Source organism: Oryctolagus cuniculus, chromosome 4 (assembly GCF_051225735.1).
Source record: "Oryctolagus cuniculus isolate XC-2025 breed Fujian yellow rabbit chromosome 4, ASM5122573v1, whole genome shotgun sequence".
Taxonomy (NCBI): Eukaryota; Metazoa; Chordata; class Mammalia; order Lagomorpha; family Leporidae; genus Oryctolagus; species Oryctolagus cuniculus.
Genome location: NC_142870.1, coordinates 66,277,814 through 66,300,279, shown reverse-complemented (window position 1 = coordinate 66,300,279; position 22,466 = coordinate 66,277,814).

The following is a 22,466-nucleotide window of genomic DNA, read 5'->3' as shown; positions in this document are numbered from 1 at the left end:
AGTTGTTAACTAATCCTTACACTTAATGTCAATACTTTCATCAACATCCATTTATTAAACCTTCATAAATTTTAAGGTACATTGTTGAATGTTTGGCAATATTTATAAATGAAAACCATAGTGGTAGGGAGAAAGTTAGATAGTCATGGAAAGATGAACAATAAGACAAGGTGGCATAGATAAATTAAAACTGTGAGAGGTTGGTGATGTGGCATAGCAAGTGAAGCCACTGCTTGCAGTGTCAGCATCTCATATGGGCGCCAGTTCAGGTCCCAGCTGCTCCTCTTCCAATCCAGCTCTCTGCTATGTCCTAAGAAAGCAGTGGAAGACGGCCCAAGTCCTTGGGCCCCTGTCCCTGTGTTGGAGATCCGGAAGAGTCTCCTGGCTCTTGGCTTCAGATGGGCACAGCTCCGGCTGTTGGGGCCATCTGAGGAGTGAACCAGTGAATGGAAGGCCTCTCTCTCTCTCTGCTTCTGCCCCTCGGCAACTCTGCCTTTCAAATAAATAAATAAATATTAAAAAACAACTGGGAGTGGAGCAGAAATGTCATTGGAGATCAGATCAGGGAACAAGCAGTACAAAGTAGCTATCACAAGTAGATTCACACCCCACTTTGGAAAAATCAAGTTTGAGAGAGAAGAGTGAGGAGGCAGAAGGTAGAGGAGGTAAAGAGCAAGGAAATTGAATGAGTATGTCAAGCACCACATGACCGCTTCTGTCAATCCACTTGTCTTTATGCCATAGCAACCCAGGGAGGAACATTAGATAAAAGCCTTTCTGTGGTTCTGCCCCTCCACCAGAGAGCTTGTGGAATACTGTCACTAAAAAGGAGAGCACCCCACCCCTTACCCTCAGCTAATGCTGAGAGTCCTGAGAAAATGTGGATCCAATGGTCTGCTCTGTTCCCTTACAGTACTTGTCACGCCCAGCTCACTCACAATGCTGCTGCTTTCATCTGAGGCAGACCTCAGCCCAGGCCCGGGCACGGTGTCTTCAGGGAGAGAGCTAGGGTCTTTTCCACAGGCCCATATCCCCTTCCCAGGTGTACCCTTCTCTTAGCACTATAAAGATGCTCAATGAAGAGTGCATGCTGTGTTCTCACCCCTTTACAGTATACCCTGCACGATGCCATTGACAAAACAGGAAGATGGGCCTGAAAATACGGCCAACTCCTGCTCCAGTGCCTTTCTTTAAAGGGGTTTTAGGAAAAACAACTCATTCTTTCTTATCGCTAGCAGACTTTCTCACCTCAGGCCCTACACATGGATTGATGAAAGTGGGACTAAATGAGGCATCAAAATCACAGCTCTTGAACCCTTAGGGCTCACTGTGAAGAATAATACCTATCTGAGGACAATTTACTGAAAGAATGTTATTTTCTAAGTGCAGCAGTGTTCACTAGATAAATATGCCCTAAAAGAAGGTAGAGGTTTCCTCCTCTCAATTTAGCAGTTTTTGAAACAGGGCCAGGCTGGCTTAGATGCTTCATGAACACAACGTGGAGAACCAGGGCTTTCTTTGGCCACATCCCAGGGCCACCTCTGGGGCATTGTAATTACTGAGGTCATTTTGAAACTGAATTTCATAGGTATTTTTAATCTGATAAAAATAAGTAGGCCTAAATGATTTTTATTTCATTTTTTTTTTGACAGGCAGAGTGGACAGTGAGAGAGAGAGAGAGAAAGGTCTTCCTTTGCCGTTGGTTCACCCTCCAATGGCTACTGCGGCCAGCGCACCACACTGATGTGAAGGCAGGAGCCAGGTGCTTCTCCTGGTCTCCCATGGGGTGCAGGGCCCAAGGACTTGGGCCATCCTCCACTGCACTCCCAGGCCACAGCAGAGAGCTGGCCTGGAAGAGGGGCAACCGGGACAGAATCTGGCGCCCCGACCGGGACTAGAACCCGGTGTGCCGGCGCCGCAAGGTGGAGAATTAGCCTAGTGAGCCACGGTGCCGGCTTTTATTTCATTTTGATATTCTTTTTTTTTTTTTTTTTTTTTGACAGGCAGAGTGGACAGTGAGAGAGAGACAGAGAGAGGAAGGTCTTCCTTTGCCGTTGGTTCACCCTCCAATGGCCGCCGCTGCAGCCGGCGCACCGCGCTGATCCTGGCAGGAGCCAGGAGCCAGGTGCTTTTCCTGGTCTCCCATGGGGTGCAGGGCCCAAGCACCTGGGCCATCCTCCACTGCACTCCCTGGCCATAGCAGAGAGCTGGCCTGGAAGAGGGGCAACCGGGACAGAATCCGGCGCCCCAACCGGGACTAGAACCCGGTGTGCCGGCGCCGCAAGGTGGAGGATTAGCCTATTGAGCCACGGCGCCGGCTCCATTTTGATATTCTATTAGTCTCTAAGTAATGATCATTATGTTCACATGCACTTAAATATGCCAAGTGATTCTCAGTAGGGACAGGATCTCAGTGTGGACTCTAAGTTCTGGATGAAGTTAGTCCTGCTTTCTTAATATGTAAAGCATTATAAACCCATACTATCCCATCATCCTAGAGGGGCACCTATATAAACTTCAACTGAACAATAAATATACCATTTATGGAAACTTTGAAGTAAATATTATGTTGTTGAAATGCTCACAGGATGGAAAACTTAAGACTGAATGGGTTAAGGACATGTGAGTCCTCAATTACAGTCTGTAATCCCAATATTGCAAGAAACGAAAACACTTAAAATTCTCTTTAAATGAATATAAAACTGTTTCTTAACTTCTCTTATGTTTACTCGTCTACCTTCTGGAAGGAAATTCGTTAAACCAACATAAAACTGCTTCCAAACTTCTCCCAGGAGTACTCTTGTACATTTTGAAAGAAAATTGTATTTTAATCATTTTTTTTTTTTTTTGACAGGCTAGCTCTAGAAACAAGGAGACTATGTGACTTCTGAAATGTGGGCTGGTCCTTCAGTTTCCACTGCAATGTGAGGGTGGCTGCTGTCCCCATTTTCTATATCTGGTAGAGCTCTACTTCTAAAATCCTCGGAGGCATGAGCATGTTTGGGAATATCAGAACCCTGCGCTGGGGCCAGCCTCCCCACTGGTGTGTGCTTCCATCCTCTTTGAGATCTTAACAGCCTCTCAAGACATTGACATGGCGAGTCGTAAGTGCCCGAGAATGGCCTGCTCACCTCTACTTCTCTCCGATTTCTAGAATTGCCTCCCCTTTTATTCTCTATGCAAATCTCTTAAAATGTTTTGACATTTTCTGGACATAAGGAGGGCTATTTTCTTCAGGCATAATTATTCCTCTTCAGTAAAATTATTAGAGGCAACAAATAATACAAGTTGGTTCCCTTCTTGAATGGAAAAAGAGAAAGTTTAGGAAAACTGTATACAAATTGGTATCCCAATGAATAATCCTGGTATCCCAATGTATAATCCTGCTTATACCTGCTATAATATGGATATTGTAAGCGATTAATTTCTAAAGACTAAACAAGGGCCAGCACATCTCATATGTGTACCGGTTTGAGTCCTGGCTGCTCCATTTCAATTCAGCTCACTGGTAATGTGTCTGGAAAAGTGGTGGAAGATGGCCCAAGTACTTAGGCCCCTGTTCCCATGTGGGAGACATGGAAGAAGCTTCTGGCTCCTGGCTTTGGATTGGCTCAGCTCCACATGTTGCAACCATCTGCGGAGTGAACCAGTGGATGGAATAGAAGACCTCAAATAAATCTTTAAAAAGACTAGAACGAAGATGAAAGTCATCACAGCTTCGGGTAATTCAAATTAGGTTAATGGTTACTCTTTGGGTTTTAAATAGGTTGTAAATTAAGTAAATAATTCCCAACTAGCTCATATTGCCAAAAGTAGAAGACAAAAAAACAGAAGCCTCTACTTCTCAATAAAAATGATTGTACAAAAAGTTCTCATTCAAAACCACAAATGTGAATCTCTGGACAATTATAATAATCTGCTGAGTTTTGCTTCTTTTATATCCAAGTACATTTTTCTGTCCAATCATCTGATATTCCTTGTCAGCTTCAATGTTGAATTTCAGATTGCCTTACTCAGCAAAGATTCCTGTTTTGGTAAAAGGCATTAAGAATGTCATTGCCAGAAGTTACCACAACTACCTCTTCTTTGTCAGTAATATCTAATGGTGGCTCTTGCCTCTTTTTCCAGTTTTCATGGCTCTGGGAGTTCCTAGTTTTCATTCTTGATTATTCAGTGTATCCTTGAACATTGACATTTTACAGGATCTTTTTCTAGACTGTATGTGCTTTCAATCAGAGATTTTTTGTCTTTGACTAACATATATTTCTGAACTCTGTTTCCCTGACCCAGTTTTCTTCTTACACATGACACAAAATGGACATGAAAATACCATATTGATAAAGATTTATTAGCCTGGAAACGTTATATTCATGTAGTTTCAAAGAAACATTTCTATGCAGAATGTTCAGTACACACTGTGTAAGTATGACCTACAAAATAAGTGAGTATTTTTTAACAGCTATTTATCATATGAATTTTTATTTATAATTTTAAGTAAAAATCAAAATATGAAATATTAACAAATCTATGGGGAAAATACATTTTAGCTTTAAATGTATATAACAATTTCATTTACCTGACAATTTAAAATACATAGATATTGCCACTTATGCTGTAATGATCATAACATTGTTATGTTATAATAAATGGAAAACATAAAATCTTTGTCATTCAGACTTTCATTTGAAATCGTTGTTATTTTCTCTAAATCTTTTCTGAGATTAATTGAACAATATTTTTGATGAACTTGATAGTTCTGGTGTGAAAAACAAATTAATAAAGCAGGTATTACTGTCACTGCCTCACTACGGGTATGAAAAGCTAATAAGTCAATCTGCTAAAAGAAAAAAAGCTGGGGTAGAGAAAAGAAAAGATATTGGTGGCAATTATTTTCTTCACCAATGTCTACTGATGACTCATTTTCACCAGCTCGTTCTGGAGCCTGCCAAGGAACATTACTGGAAAAAAGAATCCTTCTGGGCTTGGTTACTGCAGTGCGTTTTTGCTTAGTGGTAAGATTCCTACAGCTGCTGTTATTTCTTGCAAAAGGATCTACCTCTATAAAACCTCAGAAGCTGCTACAGTAGCTGCATGGATTGGATACTCAGAAAGTCCCTGGTAACAAAGTGAGCATTTAGACAACTTAATGACTCAGATATTCTCTAGGAAATATTTTCCAATTCCCTCTTTATATGTCAATATATTCTCAAAAAAATGGGTAAGATCAGCAATGATCTTCAAATAAAATTTTTTTTTTTTTTTTTTTTTTTTTTTTTTTTTTGACAGGCAGAGTGGACAGTGAGAGAGAGACAGAGAGAGAAAGGTCTTCCTTTTGCCGCTGGTTCACCCTCCAATGGCCGCCGCTGCAGCCGGCGCACCGCGCTGATCCTGGCAGGAGCCAGGAGCCAGGTGCTTTTCCTGGTCTCCCATGGGGTGCAGGGCCCAAGCACCTGGGCCATCCTCCACTGCACTCCCTGGCCATAGCAGAGAGCTGGCCTGGAAGAGGGGCAACCGGGACAGAATCCGGCGCCCCAACCGGGACTAGAACCCGGTGTGCCGGCGCCGCAAGGTGGAGGATTAGCCTATTGAGCCACGGCGCCGGCCAAATAAAATAATTTGATGATCTTTTTGAAGATTATACATTCAATGTCTCTGCAACATTACAAGAACTATAGGAGTGGAAGAACCTAACAGTATGACACTTTACTTTTAGTGTGGCATTGGACATGCTGGTACCATCTACCAAGCAAACTTCTAGGGAGAGAAATATCCTCAAAGGACAAATTTATAGTAAGTATCATTCTGTTATGACTACCTGCTTTGTGGTCTCATTGAACTAACTGTATAGTTGGTCACATTGAGAAGTAAGGGTACAATAAGAAATAATGAAGGACATGAACTGGTTTTTTTACAAAGGATGAAATACAAATGACCAATGGACACATGAACACATTCTCAGGATCACTAGTCATAAGGAGATACACATGAAAACCATGAGGTAGTACCTCATCCCAGTATGAATGGCTATCATCCAATTAAAAAAAAAAAGCAAACAAAACACAAAGCCAAATGCTAGAAAGGATGTGGAGAAAAAGGTACTCTAAAACACTGTTGGCAGGAATGTAAACTGGCACAACCATTATGGAACATAATATGGAGATTCTTAGGAAATCTAAAAATAGATCTGCCAGCTATCTAACTCCTGATATTCTACCCAAAGGAAATGAAATCAGCATGTGAAAGAGTTACCTATAGCTCCATGTTTACAGCAGCTCAATTCATAATAGCTAAGATGTGCAGTCAACCTAGATGTCCATCAGCTCATGACTGGATAAAGAAACCTAGCACATACACAAGATGGATTACTAGTTAGCCATAAAAAAGAATGAAATCCTGACTTTTGAAACAAAATGGATTTAACTGGAGATTTTTATGTTTAGTGAAATTTTATGCTTAGATTTTTATGTTTAGCGAAATAAGCCAGACCCCCAAAAGACAAAAATGTTTTCTCTGATTTGCGGTAGCTAATATAAAGAGTACAAAATTCAAATTTTTTTTAGAGCTCAGAAGCAGATCCCAGCCCAGAGTTCCCAGTAGGTTGGGCAGACTTCCAACACCTTGGCCAGACTTAGAAGCCCCTAGACAGAGGATCTAGAGAATCCCAAATAAAACTGTGTCCAAGATGGTTAAATAGGGTGCAGTCACATTAACTTCAGCTGCTTTAGGATATGAACAGAATAAAGAAAGGACCATGTTTCCAGAGATCTGACAGTTTTTCATAAAGAAGTGAGAAAGTAATGAATATGCCATGAGACAAAAGGAGAGAAGACAGATGAACCGCTGCAGATAATCATGTGGCTGTGAGTCACCATCTTACCATGTCAAGGCAGGAAGAAATTGTTGCATGCTTGCTGTTCACAGTTTTAGCTGAGAGAGAATTCTGTAGTTACCTGTTGACTTTTGCTTCAGCCTAGGGAGCTGACTGTGGTCTGAGCAATTGCTGGGCTTAGAGCAGGGAAGCTGCATTGCTTCCTTTCCCCCTCCCATTCTCTCAGTGCACCATACTAAGTGTGAAAGAGCATGCATCATGCCTCTATTCCACTCCCACCAGCATCAGAGTCAGAGTGAGAGAAATGTGTAGGGCAAAGGACAGATACCCCGCATCCTACAATTGTGGGAGTTTTGTGGCATTTGCCCCAAGCTATGCTCACACATATTATGTGAGCCAGAGGGATTCACCTTAGCTTCTGGGGGCTAATACCAGAAATAGCCCATAAAACAATCTTCTCCCACTCTGGGAGAGCTGGGTAATGATTCCACTATACCCTGCAACACCAGTTCTGTAGCAATCAGTTCTAAATTGCTCAGTGCCACAGGAATATACCTGGTGGACCTAGGGAAGAACCTACTTGCATTCTACCATGCCACTCTGGACTAATACTTTCCAGAGCAAAATCTCCTGTATACTTTGTAATCACCCTGTAGGACTGAAACAGGGTTCAGTTCATGTTCTCTAATCCTAGGTATTGGGCTGTTGGTGTTATAAGCCACGGCAGTTGAACTCTCCTAGCAGAACCTGAAGAATGGTCTAACCACTCCATGTAGTCCTAGAGTCATTGCTCTAGCATCACTCAGACTTGGCAGTTGGACAAGGGGATAGCCATCCTGGTCTCTCTCAACATCAAGAAGATGGCCCTGGTCATTACAATCACCAGGGAGACTTATCCCAAATCTCTGTGGATTAAAGACACCTAGGAAACTTATATCCATCTCAAGGCATACTTTTATCCTTGTAATCTGCAAAACACTGATCATTGTGTCAGTTGTAGACATAGTTGAGAAAGAAATCACTCATAAATTACACTTCTGGGAATACCTAGAACCAAAGACAAAGCAACAATCCAAGTGATTTTCTGGTTTATAAACCATAAACTTTTCCCAATAAAATAAAGAATAAGGGATTAATACACAAGATGTGCAGATGTCAACATAGGGACCCAGGAGACATGAAGAAACAAGGTTGCATAATGCCTCCGAAGAACATAATAATCCTCCAGAATCTGATCCTAAACTGAGGGAAATATATGAAATAGCAGTTATAGAATTAAAAATAATGAGTGTAAGGAGACTCATTGAGATGCAAGAGAACACCAATTGACAGATTAAAGTAATGAGAAAAATCAATGAGTGACAGGAATGAAAATATTACTAAGAGGATAGAACTCATTAAGAAGAACAAATAGAAATTTTGGAGGTGAAATCTTCAATCAGTGAGAGCTTTAACAGCAGAATAGAACAAGTGGAGGAAATAATTTCTCACCTCAAGGACAAGAATTTATGAATAATCCAATCAGACAAAAATAAAGATAAATTAATTTAAAGGAATGAAGAAAGTCTATGTGAAATATGGGATACAATTAAACAAACAAATATTTATATTATAGGTATTCCTAAAGGAGAAGAAAAGGAAAAAGTCTTGAGAACTTGTTAAATGAAATAGTAATTGAAAATTTCCTGGTCTTAAAAAAAATGAATTTCCAGGTACAAGAAGCTCAAAGTACACCAAACAGACACAAACAAAAAAAAATCTTCTCCAAGGAATATTGCTGTCAAGAGAGAATCTCTAAAGACAGCAACAGAAAAATATCGGGTTTCCTATAAAGTAAGATCAATCAGAATAACATCAGATTCCTCAGCAGAAACCCACATGCCATAAGAGAGTGGGATGATACATTCAAGGTCTTAAAAATATTATATTCAGTGAAGATATCCTTTAAAAGTAAAGAAGGAATAAGGTATTTCCAGATAAGCAAACCTAAGAGAATTCACCACCACCAGAACAGTCTTACCCTTTGTCTAAGATCAAGTGTGAACAAATTCCAAAGGGTGCTGTGCAACAGAAGTAAACATGACAACACATGAAATCTCCAAATTCAGTTACATAGCAGGTAGAATCAGTATCCAGTCAACAAAATGACAAGGCTTGATTAAATTCACCAAACAAGACTTAGATTGGCTGAATGAATAAAAAACTAAGACCCCACTATATGCTGACTACAGGAAACACACTTAACAACAAAGATACATCCAGACTGAAAGTGAAAGGCTAGAAAAAGATATGCCAGGCAGATGGAAACCAAAACCAAGCAGGAGTAGCTGTCCTGATATCAGATAAAATAGAAATTTAATCAAAAACTATAAAAGGAGATAAAGAAGGTCATCATATTTTGATAAAAGGTTCAAATAGGCAGTAAACATAACAATCATAAATATATACGAAACCAACACAAGACCACCCAGATACATACAGCAAATACTATGAGACCTAAAGGGAGTGATAAATTCCAATATAATAATGGTGGATGACTTTAACACCCCATTCTCATCAACGGACAGATCATCCAGACAGAAGATCAATAAAGATACATTGGAATTGAAATATAATATTGAGCAAATGGACCTAACAGACTTATGGGACATTTCATTGAACAGCTACAGAATGCACATTCTTCTCATCAACACACGGAACATTTTTTAGAATAGATTACATAGGCCACAAATCAAGTCTAAGCAAATTTGAAAAGACTGAAATCATATCATGTATCTTCTCAGATCATAAAGGAGTAAAACTAGATATCAGCAACAAGAAGAATAAGAGAATACTCATAAGTACTTTGAGATTAAACAATATGCTACTGAATGATCCATGGATCATGGAAGAAACTAAAAAGAAAATCAGAAAATTTCCTGAAATAAAGGAAAATGAAACACAGCTTATCAAAACCTGTGGAATACAGTAAAAGCAGTATTCAGAGGGAAGTTTATAGCATTAACTGCTTACATTAAAAAAAGAGAAATGTCTCAAATTAGAGATCTAATAAAGCATCTAGAAGATTTACAAAACAAGAACAATCCAAACCCCAAATCAGCAAAAAGTGAGAAATAATAAGAGAAGAAATAAATGAAATTGAAACTAATAAAAATTGCTAATGATCACCGAAAAATTGGCTTTTTGAAACAATAAACCTCTAGCAAGACTAACAAAGAAAAAAAAAACAGAAAAAACTTAAATAAACAAATTTAGAGATAAAAGAGTAGACATTACAACTGACACTACTGAAATACAAAAGAATATAAGCAACTTCTTTGAGGAAATATATATATGCTAATAAATTGCAAAGTCTCAAAGAAATTGATAAATTCTTGGATACATATAACCTATCAAGATTAAATCAACATATAGACAACCTAATAACACGCAGTGACATTGAAACAGTAACCAAAATTCTTCCATCAAGGAAATGTCATGGACCTGATGGCTTTACTGCTGAATTCTACAAAACATTCAAAGAGGAAGTAATTCCAATATTTCCAAACTATTCCAAAATATTGAAAAGGATGAAACTTTGTGAACCTCTTAAGAGGCCAGCATCACATTGATACCAAAACCAAAGACACAACATGAAAAGAAAAATATCGACTTATAGTCTTAATCAACATAGATGCAAAAATTCATAACAAAACACTAACAAATTAAATATAAAACCACATAAAAAAGATCATACATCCAGATCAAGTGGGATTTATCCCAGAAATGCAAGGGTGATTTAACATTTGCAAATCAATGACTTTTATAATTCACATCAATAGAATGAAGAACAAAAACCATGTGATCATCCCAATAGATGTGGAGAAAGCATTGGATAAAATTCAACATTCTTTCATGATAAAAAAAAAAAACTCTCTATAAGTTAGATATAGAAGGAACATTCCTCAAAATTATAAAGGTTATATATCACAATCCAACAGCCATTATCATACTGAATGGGGAAAAGCTGAAAGCATTTCATCTCAGATCTGGAGCAAGACAAGGATGTCCACTTTCACAACTCTTATTCAATATACTGCTAGAAGATTTAGCAAGAGTAATTAGGGAAGAGAAAGAAATAAATGACATAAAAATTGGAAAAGAGGAAGTCATCTTATCCATGTTTGCAGATGACATGACGTCGTACATGAAAATACCTAAAACACTCCACAAAAAGCTGTTAGAATTGATAAACCAATTCAGTAAAGTTGCAGGTTACAACAACATACAAAAAATAGCTATAAAAGTACTAATGATATCATTCACAATAGCCACAAAAATCAAATATTCAGGAATAAACTTAACCAAAGAAGTGAAAGATGTCTACAATGAAAATTGCCAAAATTGATGAAAGCAATCATTACACACATATTCAAAAATGGACAGATATTCGTTGCTTATGAATTAGATCAATAAAACGTTAAAATGAATCTACTACCAAAAACAGTCTACATTCTCAATGCAATCCCTCTCAAACTGCCAATGGCATTCTTTACAAAATTAGAAAAAATCATAAAATTCATATTGAATCATAAAAGACCTGAATGGCAAAAGTGATCCTGAGCAACAAAAACCAAACTGGAGGCATCACAATGCCTGACATCAAAGCATACTAACTAAAATAGTTTCATACTGGCTTAAAAACTGATAAGTAGCTCATTAGAATAGAGGCCGGCGCCGCGGCTCAATAGGCTAATCCTCCACCTTGTGGCGCTGGCACACCGGGTTGTAGTCCCGGTCGGGGCGCCGGATTCTGTCCCAGTTGTCCCTCTTCCAGGCCAGCTCTCTGCTGTGGCCAGGGAGTGCAGTGGAGGATGGCCCAAGTCCTTGGGCCCTGCACCCCATGGGAGACCAGGATAAGTACCTGGCTCCTGCCATTGGATCAGCACGGTGCGCTGACCTCAGCATGCAGGCTGCGGCAGCCATTGGAGGGTGAACCAATGGCAAAGGAAGACCTTTCTCTCTGTCTCTCTCTCTCACTGTCCACTCTGCCTGTCAAAAAAAAAAAAAAAAAAAAAAAGAATAGAATAGAGAGCCCAGAAATTAATCCACATACACATAGCTAACTGATTTTTGACAAAAGTATTCAGATCAGTGGAGTAAAGATCATCTCTTCAACAAATGGTACTGGCAAACTGGAGATATATATACACACGTATATATAATATATATGAAAGCATATATGAAATTAGATCCATACCTTTCACCATATCCAAAAATCAACTCAAGATGGATTAAAGACCTAAATTTAAAATCTGATACTATGAAATTGGTGGAAGAAAATGTAGGAGAAATACTCAGACATTTGGTAAGGGGACAACTTCTTGGATAAGACCCAAAAACATAGGCAATAAAAGCAAAACTAAACAAAAGGAAACAATCAATAGAGTGAAGAAACATCCTACAGAATGGGAAGAAAAACATTTGCATGCTACCTATCTGACAAAGGATTAATATCCCAAATATATCAGCAACATAAAAAAAATCCAGTGAAGAAATGGGAAAAGGGCCTGGATAGACAGTTACCAAAAGAACTACAAATGGCCAACAAATATATGAAGAAATGTTCAACATCACTAACTATCAAGGAAATGCAAATCACGAATCTGTTCTCTCTTTTAGTAAATGGTTTTCTCTTTTTTGATATGTCATTCAAACTGATTCATACAAAATTTAGATGTTTAATTTCAACAACTTCAGTTTACCAAGACAACTGAGTTTCACTCATGGTGTTGTGCGCATCAATAGTCGGCTCATTTTAATGATAAACTGTACTAGGGCAACGGGCTATCCCCATGCAATGGTTATAAAATTCCTTGTTTGAATGTTAGTTCTGTGGAAATCAATGTTCTAAATAAAAGAAGCAAAACTGTAAAGCATTCAAAGGAGGATCAGGAGCATGTCTTAATCCTATGAATAAGGAAATATTTTTAAAATACATTTCTTAAATAAGTTACAAAAGGCACACATCGCAAAGGGAAAGCATGATGAACTAAACCACAACAGGAAAGTTCTGTGGAGAAAACACACTGAGACACACACATCATTAAAAAGCGAAAATGTAGTGGCCATTATTGTGGCATAACAGGTAAAGCCACTGCTGCTAACTATGCTGGCATCCCATCTGGGCGCCCCTGGGGCACCATTTCAAATCCAGCTCCTTGCTAATGGCCTGGGAAAAGCAGAGGAGGATGGCCCAAGTGCATGGGTCTCTGCCACCACATGGGAAACCTGGAAGAAGCTCCTGACTCCTGTCTTTGGCCTGGCCCAGCCCCAGCCATTGTGGCCATCTGGAGAGTGAATCAGCTGCTAGAAGGCCTCTCTCTCTCTGTATGTGTGTGTGTGTGTCTATCTCTCCTTCTCTCTGTAACTCTGACTTTCAGATATATAAATTAATTAATAAATCTTTTTTAAAAGTAAAAATGTAAATCACAGCTGTTAGAATATTCTCTGTGTATCTATCTGTTTATCCATCTATCTTTTCTATTAGTGTTGCTTCTTTAGCCAATCATAAAAAGGAAATTATAAAGAAAGGGGTTCATTTGGCCTAGTAGTTAAGACACTGCTTGGCACACCCACACCCCTATCAAAGTGCCTGTAGTTGAGTCTTGGCTCTTCTCCTAACTCCAGCTTTCTGCTAACGGGCACATTGGGAGACAGTGGTAATGACTCAAGTGTCTGGGTTCTAGCCGCCTCTGTGGGAGACCCAAACCAAGTTCCTGCTTCCCGACTTTTGCCTGACACAGTCTTAGTCAAGATGGGCATTTGAAGAGTAAACCAACAGATACGATATTCTGTCTCTTCTCTTTGTTTTTAAGTAAATACTTAATAAATAATAAAAAATAAACTTATAAAGGATTTATGGGAGTGGTAAGAAGGAAGATCATGATTTCTACAATAGGAGACCTTAGCTTAGAATGAATACACTATGAGTTTCAAATTGGTTGATTATTTTTAAGACATTGGTAAGTACATGGATATTCACTAAATTTAATTTTCCCTATCTGTATATGTTAGCATTGTATTATAAATTTAATTAATTTAAATTGTAAAAGCAGACAAAAGACACACTTCCCAAATTGTGATAAAAAAAAAAAAAAACTTTTGTATATCTCAAGGGACAGTTAACTAAGTGAATTTTAAGACGAACATATATTTATGGTAAGACTCAATACAAACATTTAGTATTAAGAGCCAATGCCCAAGGTTGTTAGGTCATTCATATTACTATGATGAGGTAAGGTGACTCATTAAGAGATTTTATTTTTTATGTTTATTCTGACTTTCTGTGTACCCAGATGATGGCCAACAGCTTGTAACGCTGTGGATCAGTTGATTATTGGTTTTCCCTTTCTTTGTCCAGTAGTGCTTAGAGTAGGAGAATAGTGTTTTGCTGGTGTGCCTAAAACCTAGCTATCTCTAGCCAAAAGTTGAGCCAGAACTATTGCTTTAAATTTCATATCAATTACATTGTCTAACTCCTGATTTTCTGGTTGATGTTAACATGGTGTTCTATATTGCTATGAAAAGCATGATTCTTCAAATACATTACTGTTCACAGTATATTTAATACATCAAAAGAATTCCTAATAAAGTTGATAGTTCATAAATTTTTCATAGTATCCATGTCTTCCAGGATGGCATCTGTTTGCATTTGGAACGTCTACATCAGTGTTAAAATTTTTAGTGTTAAAGTTTGTAAACTATTACTTTAGATTCTAGTTTACCTATTACCAACAAAAACATATGCTCTTCTACTGGACAGTCTCAAGGTTTGAGGAATTGCTTGCAATACATTTTATAGTTGAGTTCTTATTTTGATGTTCAGTTAAAATATTAATATTAGTAAATATTTATTGAACACTATATCAAATACTTTCCAAAATTTTCATGTCCATATTTGGGGTTGCTGTTAAAGAAAACTTGCCCTGTTATTACCAAAGTTTGCATGAGCTCACAGAACACTGCAAAATCAAATATTTCCAAGTAGTTTAAAGAGGGAAAAATATGGTGGGAATATTGAGTTATCATTCATTACATGATTACACCAATATGGCAAACTAAAATGCTAAAATGTTAAAACTATACTACAGAAAAATATACTAGGTTTTTTTTTGCAGTTAATGTACTTGTTAACATTGAACAAAGAAATTTTATGTTCCAAATTTCATCAATAATTGAAAATGAAATTGATGTATTTTTAATGTACATTTTAATAATTCAGCAATGCTAACTTTACCTTCATGTGAACAAGTTAAATTTAAAGATTTATTACTTGATACTGCATTTAAATTGGCATCCTGTAGTTCACTGATAAATTCCGATTCAGTATGTGTCCTGGATGTGGTCATTCAAATCACATTGTAAGAGCGCTTTCATGAATAGTAATTTTCTTTCTTTATTCTTCTAAGATTCATCTGGGTCTCCCAGGAAGGTGGCAGGGGCCCAAACACTTGGGCCATCTTCTACTACCTTTCTCAGGTACATTAGCAGAGAACTGGATCTGAAATAAAGCACTTGGTACTGGAACTGGTACCCACACGAGATACCTGCATCACAGTTGGCAGCTTTACCCTGTGTGCCACAACTCTGGTCTCCTAAGTTGTTAGTTTGAAACAGACAAGAACCATCATTTCAATGTACTGATGTTCTTGATATCATTTTTTGCTTTCTAATCATTCTTTTTATAATTTGATAAGATTTATGCATATATACATAAAGTTAGGCACATGTAATTTTAAGACTTTATCAGAGACTAACACTGTGGCACAGGGGGTTAAGCTGCCACCTACAGCACTAGCATCCCGAACGGGTGCCTGTTGGGGTCCTGGCTGATCCTTTCTGCTCCAGTTCCCTTCTTTTTTTTTTGCACAGGCAGAGTTAGGCAGTGAGAGAGAGAGAGAGACAGAGAGAAAGGTCTTCGTTCCGTTGGTTCACCCCCCCAAATGGCCGCTACGGCTGGCGCTGCACCGATCTGAAGCCAGGAGCCAGTTGCTTCCTCCTGGTCTCCCATGGGGTTGCAGGACCCAAGGACTTGGGCCATCTTCCACTGCCTTCCTGGGCCACAGCAGAGAGCTGGACTGGAAGAGGAGCAACTGGGACAGAATCTGGTGCCCCAACCAGGACTAGAACCGGTGGTGCCGGCGCCACAGGCGGAGGATTAGCCAAGTGAGCTGCAGTGCCAGCCTCCAGTTCCCTTCTAATGCACCTGGAAGAGCAGTGGAAAATGGCCCAAGTCCTTGGGCCTCTGCACCCACGTGGGAAACCTGGATGAAGCTCCTGGCTCCCAGTGTTGCCCTAAACCAGCCCTGGCCATTGTGGTCATTTGGGGAGTGAATCAGCTAATATAAAATATTAATCTGAGCTAGGCCTTGATAAGAAGTGTTGTTTATTTTGTTCTTTCCAATTTCAATAGTGTTTGTATAATTATTTAATATGTTTCTATACTTTGAAATGCATGTTTGTAATAAAGATTGATTTGCATTTACCAGCTGTATATGGACTGAATGGGAAATATTTTACAGATGAAAATAGGCTGAAAAATTTGTCCTAAAATTGCAGAGAAAATATTTAGATTTTTGGATTTCAGAATCATAAGCTACTTATCTAACTATAGAACTTAGTTCATAAAAAATATTTATTCATCAGAGAGGGAGAGAGAGAAAGTGAGAGAGATATATCCTCTGGCCTGGGAATTAGTCAGAGGCCAAAAGCCAGGAACTTGGCCCAGGACTCCCACGTGGGTGGCAGGAACCAAATTACTTGAGCAATCACTACTGCTTCCTAGAATCTGCAATAGCAAGAATTTGGAGTCAGGAGCCAGAGCCTAAGACAGACATCAAAAACAGGTGTGGGGCATTTTCTTTTGTACTTGCAATATGCTTTTAAAAAATATATACTGGTTAAGCTCCACTAAAATTATTTGAATTATTTCTAATAGGTTGTTGTTCACAGCTTAAAAACCACTGCAGAAATCTGAGATTATTTTTTATGAGAGCATTTGTTTTTGCTAGCAAAGCTTTTTTTTTATAACCTAGAAACCTTATATTTAAGGTATACAAACTTCATGCACTTCATATATACAAATTTAGAAGCATAATGATGCTTCTCAGACTGCCCTCCCTTCCATTAGCACTCTTATACCTTCTTCCCTCTCCTCCTATTCCCATTCTTTTTTTTTAAAAGATCTATTTTGAATTAACTTTATATACATAAGATTAACCCTACACAAGTAAAGAGTTCAACAAATGGCCTGAAAAAAAAAAAAAAAAAAAAACAACTATTCCTCAACAGTCAAGACAAGGGCTTTTTAAAAATCATCACATCTCAAGGTGTCAACTTCACTTCTATTGATCACCTTTTAGGTACTCTATTAGGTATGGGACATCTTAACTGCCATGCTAAACATCTGCCCAGATCTTAATTTTGATTACAAGCTTGATTAGTTTGCCTAAGTCCTCTAATTCCTGTTAATGTTTCTAAAAAATTGATTTCATCCTTGTTTTCATTAATAGGTGAATCAGGACCAAAAATTACAGATGTATTATCTTAAGTAGAAACAAAGTAAACCTTCTCAAGAATTGAACTACCTTTGTAAACTATGTAAACATAATATATAATCATTCAATCACAGTGAGATAATACAGAAAGAAAATTAGATGGCCTTGACTCCCTGGTCTGATATAGTAACTGAAAATGTGTTATTGAATAGCCTTCCAGTCATTTTTTCTGTAGATATTTTTGGCCACATTGAGAATGACTGTCACTGAGACACAAGCCACACATACAAGTAGAATATTGTCATGCATACTGCTCTGTTAAATGACTTTTTTTTTTTACACAAAATGTATCTTGGTCATCTTTAGGAATCAAATTGTTCAGGGAGGATTTTACTCATAATACATATTGATGTAGCAATTATTTTTTGATAATTTATGGCTTTCAGAAATGTCTACAGACAATTTCCTGATGCAATATTGTGAAATAAATAAACTAAAATTTTCTTCTATTAGTTATTTAGATTTATATATTTATATTTATCAGTTAATTCAATTTAGAGATTCCTAACAGTCCCATTTTTGCTAAATATTGACCCAATTTTTGTCCCAAAATGATACACAGAATAATCATTGATTCAAAATACTAAATTCTTATAAATATTTGGTTTTGACTTCTCTAATCGATTTTCTTGATACATTAGTTTGACTATATCACATTTGCAAGTACTACACATTTATAGTATATCTATATCATGAAAGATAAATCAATGCGCAAACTGATGTTTTTCAACCTTTTATTAACTGCTTCTAAAATTTACATTTCTAGGCAAACTTTAGAATAATCTGAGGAGAATTTATAATTTAAAAATTTATTCTGTTGCTAATGTTAAAATTATTTATCAAATGTATTTGTACTTATTGAAGTGGCCACTGTGTTTTTAATTTAATATGCTAAGCATTTGTTACTATGGAAAATGTTGAATAAATTTCCTATTTTAAACTAACTTTATATTTAAAAAAATCCATTTGGTCCAATATATTGTTATTTGTAATATTATATTGTATTCTGCTTGCTGACATTTTACTTTGGTTTTTGTATCTATATTCAAAAGTGAGCTTGCACTGTGTTTCTTTTCCTTTATTGTGATTTTTGTAACCATTGATTTGAACTTGTTCTATCAACAAAGAAGTATTTGATCAATTAAGAGCAGAGAAGATGATTAGCAAAGAATGTTAATGAGAAAAGGTGAAGAGAAAGACAAGGTGGGCATCTCAGTAGAAATCTGAGAGCCTCATCTGCATTCAGACTGGGGATTTTATGGACAAGAGTATGGGTCCCCCATTTCTTCTCCTCTCCTCCCTCTTCTGGGGAAAGTGTGGGTGGGAGATTTTTGGATGTGGAATTTCCCTAAACAACCCCCTCCAGACAATATTGGCCATCAAGGTTCTTACCTACGGGAGAAGCAAATGACTCCTGTCCAGTGATTATAACCTTGTGGGCCCAGCTGTATCACTCTCTCAATTCAGTGAATTCCTTTTGATAAAGAACAGGCAAGGGCACCACGGACTAACGCAGACAGACAGAAAGGTAGGTTGGGTCTTGCCTTCCAGACCTATTTTTTGGTTCCATTTCTCATAAGTTAATTTACTGCCCTTTTTCTTCCATCTCTCTTACACACATAGGCTAATATCTACATAGCCGCCTAAAAACTTTTGGCTGATACTGTTTTTGTAGAAGGAATTTTGGGGCTCTCTATATTTGTATACTCTCAAACTCATCTCTAATTTCCTGATCTTCCCTCAGACTTTCCACAGGTTTTAGCTCAATATAAGGTATTCTAACACGGTAGAATAGGGAAGAGTTGTGAATTGATTAGATTGGGTTTTCCTGTTCTAAACCTGATCAAGCATGCGTTGTTGTGCTCCAGAGGTTGGAAAGCTAAAAATGAAAAAACCCAGATTATTCTAACACAAAATAAAAATAATAATTATTTTACTTTAATATTTCTGAGAAAGTCTTTCAAAATAAAAAAATGCAATTAAGTTGCATTATTTTCACTGGGGTTCATATTTTTATAAGACTTACATTAAATGAACAGAAGGAAAATTGGTCTGAAATTTAACTCATGTTTTAAGTAATCGTCATTATGTTGTAGGTGTTGTAAACACTGACTTTCTTTCCTTTTTTTTCAGAGCATTTTCATTTACATGAGACTCAGACTGAATAGGAGAAACATGGTTCAAACTGTGAGAGATGGTTTAAAATTTAAATAGTATTGCATGGCAAATAACAAAGTTAAAAATGTGCTCTGCAAAGCTTTAAACATGACCAGCCTCAAGGGCTTATACTTCTTTCAAAGCACCATTTCAGAAACATGAAGTTGCAATGCAATTGAGAGGAAAAGTGTGGATTTTGCAGTTAGAGAGACCTGGATATGAATCCCAGTTCTGCCACTTACTGACTTTGTAACCTTCAGTAAATTGCTTAATCTTTCTCCAACACCGTTCTCTATCTCTATATAAAAAAGCGTAATATATAGCCGTGAGGTTACTCTACAGATAAAAGAAGAAAGTGTACATGAAAACTCCATTCCCAGTGTCAGTGCACCCTGTGCATTTAATAAATAGGACTGCTACCTCTCAATGAAGTTTAAATTTCTGAAATTTCACCTAGTGAGAGGGACAGATTTAAATTTTGTTTTTCCTTTTGGTTTGATCTACCACGGCTTTCTTAGCTAATTATTAAGTGATGCACATTATTTAAATGCCACTTACATATTTAAGGAAAATATTTATCATGTCTCCCCCCACCCAAAGATGCTTATAGATGGAGGGGTAGACTAGGGAAATGATTGTATTAGAGAGAAGCTAATGAGCTGTGGTTGCACAGAGTGAGATATTGAAGGGAGAGTTAAGGGGTAGGCATTTGGTGCAGCAGTCAAGACGCTGCTTGGAACGACCACATCCTCTGCTGGAGTGCCTGGGTTTATTGAGTCCTGGCTCTGCTTCTCACCCTGCTTTCTGCACACCCTGGGAGTGAGCAGGTTGTGAATCAAGGAGCTGGGTTCCTGCCGAAAATGTGGGAGACCTAGATTGTGTTCCTCTCTCCTGACTTTAGCGTGGCCAGATCCTGGCTTTCATGGGCATTTGAGGCTGGAGTTGAGTGATGAAAAACTGCTTTATCTCTGTGTATATAAGTCTGTATATATGTGTCTTTCTATGTTTGCCTTTCAAGTAAAATTAAAACAAAGAATGTTTTAAAAAGTTGATATGAGAAGGGTTGAGTGTCAAGGAAGAGAACCTTGAGAACAAAAAAGAAAACTTTTTCTGCTTCGCAACTTTTTCTGACACAAGACTGATAAAAATTACTGATTTTGAGAGTTAGATCATGAATAGAGAATAGAAAAGGCTAGGAAGATCGATTTTTCCAAATGTTCCAAGTGAAAGAAAGTGCTGAACACTTAGTAGATTCTCAATGAAATACACTGAGTAATTACTATTTAGGTCATTATGAGTCAAGAGAATGTACACATATTCTGTCATATTATTTTAAGGAATTCATTATAATGATTGCTTTGCATTGGGCAGTTTAAAAAAAAAAAAGGAACCTGAGTAATGTAGGAGCTAATTTGCTTTCTCAGAGTAAGGAGGGAAGTCCCTAATGAGGGAGAGTGGAAATCTGCATCTTTGTCTTGCACTTCACCTTTGATGCTTGAAAACAACTATAAAAAATGGACTTTAAAAACAGAAAAAATAATTCAGGCAGTTTTGCAGCAAGACAATATGACTTAAAGTAATCATTAAGACCATATAAGCCATGTCTTGATTTCCCCAATTCAGCTCCTTAAATTATAATAATGCATCTTTAAAAGTATAGTAATATAATCATCATCTTTGCTTTTTCAGAGGGGAATAAAATTTTCACACTGCTGTAATATCATATAATGCTTTTGACATATACACACGGCTTTTCAAATCACAAGGGTTATGAGAAATTATTTATTGCAGCATCTTTATTTCAGAGATGAAAACTGAGATCAACAAATAATAATTGAATGGGTCAAGAACATACAACTGCTAATTTTCATAGCCAAGACCAATGTGTATGACTTCTGGCTCTCAGATCCTTGTTCTTTCCATAACCATCTGTTGTTTTGTGTCTTGGAAGATATAAATCTCTAACAATATTGTTTGGACTCTGGATGAAAGACTGAGAAATCAAATAACGTGAAAGAGACATAAAGATTTAATTTTTTGCTAGGAAGCACATATGTGCAAACATAAGTATTTTTTCACAATATATACATGTAGTCATAGAGTAAGGAGCTATTATTTTAATAGTTAGGTGTACTAAGTAGGGCATTTAACTTCAATTATCTGTTTCCTTATTGATTAAAAGGTAATATGATCTTCTCCCTGACCTTGTATAATGAAGGTCACGGGAGATAATATGCATGAATATTTCTTGTAAATTTTAAATTGCTAAGCAAATGTAAAGGATTATTGGGGTCAGATATTTATCCTAGTGATTAAGATATCTGTTAAAATGTCTGCATCCCATATCATAGTACCTGGGTTAGCTATTCAGCTCTGACTCCTGACTCCTGCTAATGCAGACACAGAGGGCAGTGGTGATAGCTGAAGTAATTGGATAATAGGACTCCTGTCACCCATGTGGTGACACCCAACTGGCTCTTGGCTTCAGTCTGGCTCACCCCAGCCACCCAGTCATTTGGAGAGTAAACCAGAAGTTGGGAGTTCTTTCTCTGTCTATCTGTGTCTGTCTCTTTGTTTCTGCAAAAACAAATAATGAAGAATTATGAGAATTAAACACATGGTGATGCTAAAGTAGATGCATGAAATTAATCATACATTTCTAACTCAGGTGCAGAATGAGATCTTATTTAGGCTAGTTTTCTTCTGCTCACGGGAAGAATAATTTGCCTATATTGCTAGTCAAAGTAACTAATATTAGCTGCTACAGTTATTTTAAAAACAGGTTTTTCTCATACTATTTGTTGAACTCTGTACTTACAGTTGGGTTAAGCTTATGTGCATAAAGTTAACTGAAAATAGATCTTATTAAAAAATAGACTTAA